Source organism: Strigops habroptila, chromosome Z (genome assembly GCF_004027225.2).
Source record: "Strigops habroptila isolate Jane chromosome Z, bStrHab1.2.pri, whole genome shotgun sequence".
NCBI lineage: Eukaryota > Metazoa > Chordata > Aves > Psittaciformes > Psittacidae > Strigops > Strigops habroptila.
This window is the reverse complement of record NC_044302.2, coordinates 5,895,394-5,909,819: the sequence shown is the minus strand read 5'-3', so window position 1 is coordinate 5,909,819 and position 14,426 is coordinate 5,895,394. Positions and strand designations below refer to the sequence as shown.

General features: G+C 43.0%; 1 long non-coding RNA gene across 1 annotated transcript in view; it reads left to right on the top strand.

Annotated features, from left to right (window-relative positions):
• The first annotated feature begins 9,861 nt into the window (after nucleotides 1-9,861).
• LOC115601083 overlaps nucleotides 9,862-14,426 on the top strand; it is a 43,887-nt gene continuing 39,322 nt past the window's right edge. The window contains exon 1 of the long non-coding RNA XR_003989224.1: nucleotides 9,862-10,307. This is a non-coding gene — a long non-coding RNA (uncharacterized LOC115601083). The remainder of the gene's footprint in view (nucleotides 10,308-14,426) is intronic.

The following is a 14,426-nucleotide window of genomic DNA, read 5'->3' as shown; positions in this document are numbered from 1 at the left end:
TATCCAGTGATGGCACCAGCTGAGGATTTCTCCTGTGCTCTCAGGTATGTTGTCAGGATTGCAGACCATTGACACTCCACAGCAAACTTCTCTGGCTTCCCTCTTGCATAGTGCATTTCATGCATCCTCCCCATAAAGACAGTTCTCTTTACAAGCAAAGCACTTTAACAGGAGGCACATCCCAGAGAACCATTTGCTCCAGTTGCCCTCTGTACTGATACTGTTTTATTTTAAAAAAATTAAACCAAACTTTCCAAAATAATCTGACTAAAAAAAAAAAAAAGTGCAGGTGAACCTTAATATACAACATGGATGTGAAATGAAATCCAGCCATGCAGAAAGCACCAATGGCTTATTATAGGTGAATGGGATGGGAAGTACATTTTGTCTAATCCCAAGGCATTTTAAAATAGCCATTCAGCATCTTCTCACCTGAAATGTATCATCATATTGATTTTAAGCTGACTTTTGCAGATTGACTCCGTCTGCCTATTTGGCTTTCATGCTTTTGAGTCCCCAACTACCCAGAAAATGGTGCCACTGCCATTTTCAAAGACTTTTTTAGTGTAAGTGGTTTAAGGTGAACTAGAACAATAGCCCAGAATGAGAACAACCAAATGATAACACCAGCCAGCTGGGAATAATGAGCACACAGCTACAGCTGAGCACTTCTGCTATGGGATGGAAAATCTGGGTCTGTTTAAGGATTAACCACCTACACAACCAGGAGGAAATATTTTCAATTGGAATAGGATTTTGTCAATTTTCACTGTGCAACATGGTCAAACATAAAAGAATTGTTAGGTCACTTATTACAATGATTTGTCTGCCAGCTAAATTGTTCCTCCTCAAGCCTTCTGGCAACATTCAAGATTTCCTAAGATATCTTTCAGGCTGCCCCCAGATTTTTGTTTATCAAGTATATAATTCTTTGCGACTAAGAACAAGCCCCATCAGGACAAAATACGAGGACAGAAAAAGGAAAAAAAAAAAAAGAAAAGAAGTAAAACTCTGCAGATACGGGAGTAAAATGAGAGCATATCTCACTTTCAGGACTGGAATTGCATTTCAGGGTTGGTTCACTGAATCATGAACTTGTGCTGAAAGGGTTTCTTGTCTGTGCATTTAGCAAGTCTGTTTGACTGAGCATGGGGGAGGGCAGGCTGGCTGTGATTTCCCTTTGCAAGTTTATGTTTAATATAATCTTCAGTCCTGACGAATTTATGCAAGTGAGAGCATTTCAGACATAGCAAAAGCGAACGGTACCCAAATACCTCACTGCCTGCCAAACAGCATGGACAGAGTTAAAATATACCTTGGAGAAACATTAAAGTTTGAGCATCACAGACCCCTGAGCTTGTATGGTGGATCTCTGGTGCATGCCTGCATTGGTGTGGGAAGCTTCTGTGGCTCTGTGGAGTGTCCAAATACCATGAAAATGTGGTTGAAGAGCAGGATGCAGAAGCTTATGCACCTTCCAGCAATCCCCTTTGCTGAGGCACTTAACTGTGTGCCTGAGGGAAAGTGCTCTCAGCAAAAGGACAGATTTCTCTTTCAGTCTGAAATGTACAAATTGACCCCAAATGCTTTCTGGTCTGGAAATATCCAGAGCAGGATTTAACCCTCATAAAGTTAGGTTAGAGCAAGGTCTCTAGAAAATTCAATGTATCTGGGATTAGAATTGATATTCCAGCTTTTTTTGTCCAATTGTATATTAGATATGCAAGGGGTTTAGATTTTTGGCTCCAATAGGCTGCAAATGCTTGGGCATAAAGACACAAGAAGTGGCAGTTCATGTGCTGACAGCCCCTCTGTCATTTATAAGATTTTTTTTCCTAATTAGACAGAAAAACGTCCAAAGGTCTTACAAGTCTTTCTACTCAGTAAAAAATTTCTGAGTTTTCAGGAGGGCATTATAAACTGCAGGTATGTGGCTGGAAGGAGGACACTTCTCAGCATAGCTGCCTGTAGGGGTTTCAAAGCTGAATGAAGGACTCAACATCCATCTACTTTGGGGTGGTATTAGTTATTTCTTTTATTCTAGAAGTCATTATACCAGTGGAAATCTCCCCATCCATCGGAAGGATGCCTTCCTCATGCTGCTGTGCTATTGCACACAGTATGCGGATGGAGCCCCTTACTCAGAGCACAGAGCTGTGTCAGCCTTCAGCCCCCCTTCTGCTATATGGATTGATGGGTAGAGGGAAACAATGCGTTCAGCAGCCTGGTAGGACAGGTCAGAAATTGGAATGACCGTGTGGGTAAACTGATTTGGCTGACCTGGCCATCCCCTTTCATCTGTAAGCTCTTAGCAAATACCTTCACAATAGAGGATGAGGCAGAAATGATCCTGGCGTCTGGCAAAATGAAGCAGGTGACTCTGAAAGCTTCAGCAGTGAAATCTCAAGCTCAGATTCCCAAATTCTAGCTAGCCTGAGACTTCCTTTAATCTCTGTTGGAGAGGATCCAGTGCTGCCCATCAGCTCCTGTAGCTCAGCAAAACGAGCAGAACAGCATGCCAGTAATTCTGACATAACAAGAATGACACATTAATCTCCCAGCTGGGCATAACTAGCGATGGCCAAAACTCTGCACAGACAGAAATCAAAGGAGCATTGCACCATTTATAGGTCATGCTGTTCAAGGGAACCAGTGAACCAGTCCCTCAAAGGGGACTGATGGTTTTGAACTCAATGTGGTTTGTGTGATGCAGAGATAAAAAACGGAGCATTTCTTTGGTCTAAATTGTAGCTTTGGTTTTTGAAAATTAATCACAGCAGGTTGGAGGGCCCAACATATTTTTAGAAAGATACAAAAGCATGGTAATCTTTCTAAAAAGAAAAAAATAAATAGCGTGTTGTAACAGTAACACCACCAGCATTTCCTCTAATGTGGAACAACAGGGGCTCTGCTAAGCAGACATCACTTTACCTGAAGTATTAAGCTAATTTCCCCCTACCATCAGAAGACAGCTTTCCTGTCATCACTTCTGGGTGCATGACAGCTTATGGCTTAACTGCTCCTATCTTGTATCATTTAACCAGATAATATCTGTTTTGACATTCATGACTGAGATACTTGGCTTGTAATTGGGAATGAGTACAACAGAGCAGAACAGAGTGATTTTCTTTCCCCAAGGGTGGTTGTTAGGGTGACGTGGCACTTGGTGTTTTACTCACTACGCTATAGAAACTCTTCTAGTAAAGCTGCAGAATAGGTCAAGTGAAGACTCATGCATGATTGCAAACTCCCTGGAAGAAAGGGACGTGCCCTGGAGGAACACTGACCGGGTGCCAGTGGCCTCATCCATACTTGTGCATTGGGCTCTGCATTGGCAGAATCAAGAAATTTGCACGAACCTTGCATAAAGGACACAAACCTAATCACCAGCACACTGTGAGCATGAGCTGCATTGTCTTCTTGAACAGTGTGTTATTTTGTTTTTTATAATACATGGTAGAATTTCTGGATTATAAACACATGCCATCTCCTGCCTTGGTTGTTGCTTAGTGTCCTCCATTTACCTAGTGGAGAGTAACGTACAGATAACCATGATGAAATCTGCTGTGGTGGTTTCTGCTTTTATCTGAAGAAGAAAAACGGCTGGTGCCTGAACAAGGTGAGCCAGTACTGCCATATTTCACACCACCCAGGCCTCAGATTTTCCCAGAGTGAAATAAGTCAACACAAAAACTGATGCTGAATACTTGATTATTGTTTAGATCAGAACCAAGATGGAGAAAGAAAGGATTTTACACTTGCTTGTCAAAACAACACTATTATTCTTCGTAAATATTATGATATAAGAAAACTTATAAAGCTATTGACAATGCAAACCAGAAAGAATTATGAAACCAGAGGAGGAGATTGAGTTCCTTGAGCTGTTTGATGTAACCATTACTGTCAGGTGAAAATCCTAATTAATGCAGGTATCTCATTCTAATTGCATGGATCAGGCTGCTTTGTCTTTTCAATAATCTATAGAGCTGTACCTGGCATTAATCTTATTAATGGAACTATTACGCTGCTTACAAATTAATTTCCAGCATGAGATATGTACTGGATGTACCTGTGTGCAGTGGGATTTCTTTCCTCTGAACTATAAGAATGGGAGTCCCCCTAAAGTTCTCCAGATTTGGAGGCTTACACTTTCAAAATTGACCCCTGACACTGAAGCTTTGAATGAAGATTTTAAATGTCCAGATACAGGAATTGTAGTCTTGAATTTCTGCTCCTTAAAACAATGCTGCTGCTTGTTTCACACAGTGCGTTGTACTGGGAGCAATCGCGTTGATTACAGTGGGATTATTTCAGATTTAATGAAATAGTGCTGCTTGGTGGGAAGGTTTTGTAGCCTGGTGTCTACAGGGGGAAACACCGTGTTGGGACCACTCATTGAAGCAAAAAAAAAAAAAGGGTTTTGTTTCTTAACCCAAGAAAAGTCCAAATGGGAGCGAGAAGTTGGGCTTCCAACCCTGATTTAGTCACTTCCATAAGTAGGCTGCTTTGTAGGTCTCCATGAAGTCCCCAGTTGCCGGAATTGTTGCCCTTGATGAAGTTTCCCCCCTTCTCAAAAGGAGCCCCTTGCAGTGTAGGTGTTAAGTGACTCTACCAAGGTGCCATGAAGCAAAAGGAGAAATCTGGAGTTGAATGTTGCAGCCAGGAAGAAAAGGACACAAGAGAATGAAATTAAGACAGTTTTGCTGTGAAGGAAAACTCAGTAAATGACTGATCATGCTTCCTTAGTATGTTTGGGTGCATGCACTCAGTTAATCTTTTAAAAAACAAACAAAAAAGAGTAAATTGAGTTCTACTATGCATTTATCATTGAAAAATGAAAAATCTCCTGCAGCTGTAATGTACATCCTTGTATTTTTGCAAGTATGTGTTTAGATACGCCACATCTTTCTTCAGGATTTATTAAAAAATTTCCCTATGAATGTCATATGGAAGAAATTATCTTCCTGGAGGTGATTATACTTCAGATACTGGATTTCTCCATAGATGCATGCGTGTCTTGCGCACTTGGTGGCACCCTGTTCCTGCAGGAGTGAAGCAGCCCAGGCAACTGTAAGGTTCTCAACATCTGTCTCCCCGCTTCCTGGAAATAAAGACTTCAATTGGCTGTCCTCCATGTAACTTGGGGACTTAAGTTTAAGAAGCCCCTTTTCTTACAGATTCTGTACTCACAAGCCTGCAAGATGAATAACAAAGCAGGCGTTAGGATGTGGACTCCCTCAGAGGCATACTTACTAGCTTAGCCTTGCTGACAGCAGTGGTCTTGGCTGGGATGCACAAGGGCACACAGCTACAGTGCTGCCACAAGATGAGTATTCACCCCTGAACAAAGTAATAACCCAACCTTTCCTCTCTGGAAATAATCTGCTCAGTGAATGGGAGGCCCCTCTCACCCAGAGAGGGACAAATAAAGTCATATAACCCAACAGCTGAGAGAAAATCCCTTCATGAAAAACACCATTTCCAGACCTTAATATAGGCAGTTGTATTTTTTTCTGCCTCACATTGGTGGAGCATGAAAGTTAAACACCTAATCATTTAGATTTCTATTAGAAACACAAGCAAAAATTGAAGTGACAATAATATAATAGTACTATGTTTCAGCCACCGTTGCCACTGATGTCTGAAGCTTGGAGCTGTCAGGAAGTCTAATAAAATAAAATTGAAGTGACAAAAAGAAACAATTCCTTGTTTAAAGCTTTAATTTCTGCATACCTCCTTGGCTGCAGCTGCCGCATGTCAAAATGAGCAGAGATGCGAAATACACCATCCCAGCTGTGCTGAGACCCTCATGCTTGGGGCAACTCATGCCTCTACTTGACCAAAAAATGTTGAGCCTGGCTGCAGTACAACTCCCAGAGCAAACACATACATCTCCATGCCACGAAGCAGAGGTGGACACAACCTATGTAAGTGAAGGCACTTAATTTCAGCCTGAAAGTCACTGTGCGTTGAAGATATGTATTGATTTCCTTACCGTGCTAGTACTTTATGAGTGATTTCTTATGTAAGTGTCAGGTAAGAGACATGAATGGAGACCTAATTAAAGTGTATACAAAGTACACGCAGTAAATCTCTTTGGCAATGTCAGCCTGCTTTATAGCAGCCCAGGAGAGCAAACAAGATGGCATAAATGAAAGATGAAGAAATACTAATGGTCTGCAACATTCCCAGAACAACAGCTTAGCTTGTGAGACACTAATGTAAAGCAGCTCAGGATACCGAAGGAGAAAAAGTGCTCAGCCCTAAACCACAAAAAAATGGGATTTTTTCCTCTTATCTTAAATAACAGCCCAGTGTTTTTCCCCTGTGTAGCAACCATTATTCCATCACTGTTTTAAATTAATATTGTCTCTCCATCTGTGATCCATCCCAATAGATTTTTATACCCGCAAGGACATCGCAGAGACAAAGAGAGTGCAGAAAATATTAGGGAAGTGAAGAAAATAATTATTATTTTTGAATCAGAGGTCTGTCAGTGTTAGGACAATGAGCTATTGTTTGTTTTATGACAGTCCCCAGCAAAGCCAGTGCTACCATCCTTTGAGGAGGAGTGGACCCTGCTCACAATGAGCTGGGTAAGATACCAGGATCCTCACATTCAGCTTTTGGATGGGTTGAAAGGCTCATGGCTACAATGAATTAGCAGCTTTATGGCAACATTTTCAGTGGCAAAATGATTCTGGATGTGTCTATCAGGATGGATGAAAATAGATGCAGTTTTTTCTGCCTTCAGTCCCGGCTAGTTGGAAATTCTGGTGTGGAAGTTATGAACAGCTCCTTTCTGCTTTTGGGAAATACCATGGCCAAGATAATAAATACTAGTGGAAATAAATACCATGGTATATTGGCTTGGGCATACCACTGCACTAACTTATCCCTACAGCTTTTTGGACTGCAGCTGGCTTGTATTTCTACACAAAGAAGCTAAAGTCCAGGTCAAGATATTAAACACCCAACTCCCCCCGAATCACTACCCAGAGCTGAATTACAGCAGGTTTGGGATTGCTGGTTTTTCCTTAGCTGCTCCTGAAGCTAAAACTTGGGAGTCTTTCACAATGGTATCACTTTTCTCCTACAAAAGACTTGTCCAGAATGTGCACCATATTCCCTCTAAACTCCTGCAGTGGTCCTTGGACAAGGAGAAAGCTATTCCCAACCTTTTATCTTGGCTGTGCGGCCTGGGACCTATTTAAATTTTACTCATCCATTCTCTTCATTAAGTCTGCATTGGGGTGAAAGTCTCTTTTAACCTCTGGGTTTCTTTACGCTATGCCAGTGCCCCTCCTGGATGATGTGATGGAGTGGTGCACACTAAAAAAATTTGCTCATTTGTAAAGCCAGTCATTAATAAGAAGCAAGATGGCTTTACCACAGGGATGCCAGCATTACTTGGCTGACAATGTCCCTTATGATCCTGGAGAGATTTTAATGGATTGAACAGGTTGATGTTGTCGTTTTCAATTTGCTGAACCATCTGACAGTGTTCCCAACAATTAGCACGTACAAAATATGGAAATATGTTACCTTTTGTGTTAAAAAAATAATATGGGAGCTGCCTGGTCCCTGGAGTTGTATAACAACTTGTTATTCTGAAGTGCTTGCTTTGACTTTAAATAGATTTCACTATAGCAGAGTCACCCTAACCTTGGGATAAATTTAGCTGTCGTCTGAGTCAGTAGAGGGGTTTGGGATCATTAAAAGCTGATCAGGAATTAGCATGTGCCTCCTGCGGCTGGGGCTGTGGGATGTTGTGCCCAGCATGGGCAGCACTGGAAGAGGGGACAGGGAGATATGGGGGGGATTCCTGCTAAGACCCGTTGCTTCACCTCCTCCACCGCTGCATATCCCACCCTGCTGTCACAGCAAAGCATGGGATGGAGTAAAGTGACTTACCCAAGGTCATGCAGAGGGAGGGACCCAAGCTCTGGTCACCTTGTCCCCCGGCTGCTGCAGTGTAGCTGAGAGAGAAGAGGAAAACCAGAACAAATTAACACTCATGAATCAGGAGGTGCTACAAGAGAGGTTGTTCACCCTGGCTTGCTGGGATTAAAAGGTTGCTTTTGTTTCTAGAGCGGACATGAGACCATGAAATGCAGCTGTCAGCTAAGGAGAAACTGAAAGGAACATCTAATATCAAAAAGCTGAAGGCAGCAGACATATTTTTTCATGCAATGGCAGCTGCAGTCATTTTAGATCTTCCACATCTTACATTAAAAAGAAATAAGTCTCCTGGCTCCTGACAGTGGGGTTGCTGCTTTCACTGGCTGTGATATAGGGTGACCTTCTCTGAGAGGGCAGGTTGAAGGGACATCCAAGCTCTACCACAAGTCAAGGGTTTCACGTTGAATTTCTAGTGCAAAGTGACAGGAGGCTCCCCTTATGAGAGGCAGTGTTCAGCACCAGGTTTTTCCTTCCTGACCCTCAGTGGTCATCTTGCACAGCCATGGGATGCAGCTGTGATTTCAGGCATATCCTCTCCTTCCATCCTGCTTCTTCCTTTGCCACACCAGCTGAGAAGGAGAAGGGATTTGGGGAGCAACAGGAGACTTGTTCAGTTCCCACTAAAGCACTATGCAGACTGAAATCTTCCTTTATATAAAAGCAGCCAGGGCAGGCTCTGTGATGTATCCCCACCTAGGACAAGGGCAGGAGTAAGACCTTCTCTTGCAAACCCCTGTCAGCAGGGAAGTGACCCTTATTTTTCACTGTAAAGCAACAGGTGATGAATAATGGCTTAGGTTTTGCTACGTGTGGTAAGGCAGGTCCTGTAACACGGGAGGTTGAAGCTGTGCTTGGCAGGCTGCATTTGTCTCAGCACCGAGAGCAGCACTCAGAAACTCCCACTTCTGGATACGCATAGCTCGCAACCAGGAGAGGGGGACTGAAAGGGCAGAGGGGAGCCCCAAAACTGGTACCTGAACTCCATGGGTGGATTCAGTGATGCTCTGGTTGCTTCAGCCTTCAATTCTTCAGGTTACTGTATTTTTAACCTCTGGGGACTCCTCTAGGACTTTGGAGCAACCACCCATCTTTGCTCATAGGAAAAGAGAAGCACAGCCAGAAGGGCTGTGTTGTCACAGCCAAACATTTGAGCCTTAGAGCATCAGCCTTGTGTGCGTATAGGAAATAAAAGTCTCCTCCTCAAGCACCTAAACCCCAAGCCAGAAGCGTAGGAAGCTTTTTGTTTCTTTGCAGGTTTTTATGCTGCTTTTCCTAAAGACAGTTTTGAGAAAGACTGTCAGAATATCTTCAACAAAATACTAAAGAAACACACTGGGAACTGTGAAAGCTCAGATTTGAATATAAATATGAACTGACAAGCTGCTTCATGTGGTATCATTAAACTTCACAGTTAGACTTTTTTTTTAAAAAACAAATTGTCGTGTAAAAATATGCCTGTAATGTTAAAATTGAGATGAAAACGGCTTATTTTTGTGTTCAGTGTAATAACTAGTAGAAGGAAAAGTTTCTGTGATCTAATGTTTAAAAGGGTTTTGATTTATTTTTATATTTATAGCAGCTTAATTATGAATAATACTCACAATGCTGTGAACACATTGGGGTTATAAAACTGAGGAGAACCAGGATGATTTTAAGATTGTTCTATACTCTGGGGTTTAAAACAAGAGCTGAGGGCACAAGCTAATGTAGCTGTTAGGAGGCAGCTGAGCTTGCATTAGGGCATCCCGAGCGAGAGGGAACGGCTCTAACCCAGGTCAGAAGGTGCCGATGGACAAATATCCCTACTTCTATAGAAGAAAAGGTACTTTGGGAGTGTTCCTGGGCAGGGCGATGTCGGAGGGACCTCGCTGACCGCTGGATGTCACTGTTAAGTCGCACAAAGGCCCCAGGGCTCAGCACCAGCAAGGACTGCTGTTGGCTTAGGGGAGAGAACACTGCTCTTTCCTTGTTTCCCTTTTCTCATTATTTTTGAGTTATGCAAAGTTCCAAGTGCTGAGGCAAAGCTAGTCACAGGCGGGGTGAAATTTCGGACAGCAGGAAAGCAAAGTGAGATTTGGCTTTATCCGTTCTTTTCCAATCAAATCTCCATACTCAAATCACTGTCGCAGAGCAATGCCTAGGACGTGGGTTTGTTTGGATATACAAGCTGTGACGATTTGTAGGCGACTTGATTTTGCTGCTATTAATGCTGCGGGAGTGAAACAGAAAAATGCCTGTATTCACTGGCAAAACCAAATGGGCTTAATACTAAATCAGAGCGATGAATCCTGCTGCGACCTGGTGTAGTCCTCAGGACTTTTCTTCCCAAGTGCGTGGATATGTGGGTAAGTTCCTTCCATATCTTAAACAGACACTTGATATTAAGCAGGTATGTTTTTCTAAAGGAAGGTAGAAATGCCTTTCTCCAGGTGTCTCCTATTTCTCTTTATTCACAGCTTTGACATGTCTGTACAAACTTTTGACAGAGTGCACTTCTCTGTATTTTTAATGCCAAAGCCATGGAAAATGGGCTCATTTTACCAAAGCCTCACTCAGGAACAGGCCTGCTTGCTGGCCGTTTTTACTAGAATGTGGCCTGTTTTTTCTTAATATACCGTCATAGAAATTTCCTTTGAAAGAGGGCCTGTTCTTGAATTCACAATGGGCTGAGACAAACTCTGAATTTCAATCAGTTCCACATTTTGTTGCAAAAATTTCTTGCCTTTTTTCACATGAGAAAGTCAGTGTAGATGTTTGCTCCAGCCCTGTTATAACTCCCCACTGGCGCTGTGGGGCTGGTTGCTGTGCTGATCCCACTGATGCCAACATAAGGGGAGCTCCCCTCGTGGCAGGGGCTTCACCACCAATATAACCAAGTTCAGCCTCCAATCCATTACATCTTGCTTTAAGATTTGTCCCCTGCCTGATGACACCTCAATGGCTGAGGACTGGTGTGTTATCACTGTTCTGGCTATACATTGAGGTCAATCACTGCAATGCCTTGCAATGTTTTACTTAATGCCCCATGAGGATATTCAGATGTAATTCAGAGCACTAGGGGCTGGGATTGGAGCTGCTGGAAGGACAGAGGTTGCTCTTACCTTTGGATAGCACCTTTGTGAGAGCTCTCTGTCCTTGTGTAGTAGTTAATAAAGGGGGTAATGACTCACTGTGAACCATAGTTGCCACTTCGGAACAAACACACAATAGTTTAATCCTCTTGGGAATGAACTCATAAGTGCTCAATCGTTTATGATGGACAAGGTCATGGTTTCTTTTTCTTTTTTTCTCCCTAACACCAGTTTCCCATGACCCTGGCTGTGTCACAAAATCACAGCAACAGAGAGGGTACCAAGCACTTGCCATGCTACAGCAGCTTCTCAGAGACTGCAGAATCCCTTGTAAAACAACCCATTCCTCCCAAAGCACAAGGTGTTGATAAGATATGCCTTTTTCTGGGACTGACTTACCCCTTCCCTTGAACTGTGAGTCCTAATTTGCTTCACTTATTTCCTTTGTTTCATAGATCCCAAATCAAAATTCTCACTTTTGTCTATTTGCCTTGATTGGTGTCAGCTGTAATAAAACATCCTTGTGCTTCAACCTAAGGAGAACCTAGCAAAGTGTCTGAGGCTAACCAAAGTGTTTTATTCTCCCCAGTGTCTGTCAGCTGAAGTAATGACAAAATAGATCTCCAGAAAGGAGAAAACACTCTCAAGCCCTGAAATATATTTTGACTGTATGTATACAAATGCAAGGAATGGGGAGGGTTTAGATCGCAGCTCATCTCACTGTCATCTCACTGGTTTCTTTTATTGCCAAGACTCCTTCCCACACTCTTGGCTCTGCTTCCTTGGTTGTTCCTTCTTCTTCTCCCTCTGATCTCTGACATTGCCATGAACAGTTCCGTCCATCATGCTCGGGAAGAAAGAAAAAAAAATCATCTTGTGCTATTTGGGCATTGAAAGCAGCAGAATTATGTACTTGAGAAATGGCTCATTTTTAAGTGTAGGATATGAGTATTGGATGCAGTATGTTTTCCAGATACATGTGAGAAACTGAGGAGACATCAGCTGCAGTAATTGTTTCTGTCTTCAGCTGAATTTCACTCTGTTAAACCACACTGTATGTGAGACGAACTGGGGGGTGAGCTGAGTTAATTGTGCTGCCTGAGCTGCCTTGAAAACTGTGATGAGGTGGGAAAGTAGTGCGGTTTGCTTGGGAGACACCAGGCAGGGAGCAGGCAAAGCCCTGTGCTCCGTGGGGTCAGAGGAACAGGCAGTCATACCAGGAAAGCCAAGTGGAAGGAGCACTTACCTGGTAAAAGAGCAGGCATACATGGTAAGCAAGGGTGTCAAAGCTTCCCAATAGATGAAAAGGAGATGGAGAACAGATATAGGACTGTGTAAATGACTGGAAGCTTCATTGTGGTGAGAAAGGAAAAGACACAGGTAGTCATGGTCTAGCAGGATGAAGGGGAAGGCCAGGTTCCCCCCTAGAGAGAAAATAATAGAAGAACAGAAAAACACCACGGATGGGAACTAGGAACAGAACAAAAAATGATCAGAATAGCCCAGTGATGGTGAAACATAATAGAATCAAACTAAGAAAGGGTAGAAACATAAGAGCAGGAGATATCACAGCAATCAGTCAGTCCAGCTTGCCAAAGCAATCGTTCAGTCCAGATTGCCACCACTGCAGATGATTATGAGATCAATGTTTGATTCAGAGGAGTCCATGCAACATATACCCTGTACCTCCAGCTATGAGTTCTCCTTTGTAACAAATGCAGACTTGCAGTGAAAGATGAAATGACATAACTGTGAAGTACTGCAGACTGAGCAGGAAAGATCACTTGTCTGGATGCTAAGACCACGCACCATCAGAAAGAGATTGCACTATTTTTTAAGGAGTAGGCAAGAAAATCAAACCAAATCCTGCCACCCTGGTCTTTCTCTTGGTAGCAACTTTCCTCTTGGCTCCAAATCTAGAACTCAGCTTACTTCTGAGTGCTGAAAAACACACCAGCAAGGGACCAGCTTGCCCACCACCTGTATGGAAAGTAAGCAGTAAGAAAGATATTCTTCAAGGGAGGATTTTGTAGACTGGTGTAATTCAAAGTAAAGAGGCTACAGAGCTGGCTCTGGCATGCCAAGATGCTGTATTAGGAACATTCAGCATGGGAAAAACATAGTAGAAAGACAAGCTAATAGTAGTAATTTTTAAGAAGATTGCAGATTAACAGTGGAGAGGAAATCAGATGCAGTAGTCTGCGTAGATGGAGACTATTCAGAGGTCATGCTGATGCTGTAAAGGTTTGGGGAGTGACCTGCTGTCAGGTAAGTTTTTGCTTAGTACTCCTGGGGAGAAAAGCTGTAGCTTCTGTAAGCACCCGAATGCTTTCAGCCATGTAATGTTTGGATTAGGATCCACTTGAAGGAGCAGAGTGCACACTTGCTGAGGTCAAAAGAGGCAGAGCTTTGCTGGTGCTTATTATAAGGCAAGAAGGAAAGAGGGAGAATTCTTATTGCTAAGTTATGCAGAGGTAGAAGAGGAGATTCTGAATGGGGAAATGAAAAGTATTATCTGGACAAAGCCATTCCTCCCAAAATGATAGTAATGAGGATAAGATACATAGGGCTGCCATCAGGAGGTGGCAGGGGGGCAGCATATGGAAAACATGACATCCCAAGGTCAGGTGTTCCTGACATGATGGTCTAGGAGGCTCCTAGAGGTACTTGGTCCTGTTTGTTAGCAGCACATGGACTGGAGGGAGCTCCCAGCAGAGCTGCTGCGCAGCAGTGGTTAGGGGGCAGGAAAGACTGGCTTATGATGAATGAATACAGAAGCAAGATTAAAGCATGGATAAACGGCAAGGAAGGGGGAAGAGCTTGTAAGTATTTAGAGGGTGTTAACAGAGAGAACGGATACATTAAGGTGGAACAAGGGGTTTTAGCTATGAGCAACAGGATGAAATGAAAAAGGAATACTCAGGTTTTATATCCGTGGCCTTACTTAGCTAAGGGGCAGCCCAGAATAGCTGCTCCTCACTCTCTCCCCAGAGGATACCTTTTGCTGCACAAAGGCTGCTTTGAGCAGTCTGGATGTGATGCTAGCCACGTGAAATATAAGGCATTTCTACAGAATTGACAGTGCCTTTCACAATCACTTCAGTTTGTTCCTCACTAGCCTCCCCGTGTAGACAACAAGTATTTATGAGTGTAACATTCTTTTTTTAGCAGTGAGATTTAAGCCTGTGAAATAATCCCCTCATTGGACATGCAGAAGGAGCTGCAATACTTGGCAGATGTGAAAACAAGTTGGATGGCAGAGAAAGGGATTTAAGCAAAAGATCCTAAGGAAGGTCGGCTCCCAGATTTACCACCCCGAGTAGACCATACCCCCAAAGCAGCTTCATGCCTAGGCATATGGGGCACTGCCTGCACACGTGCCCACAAGGATTG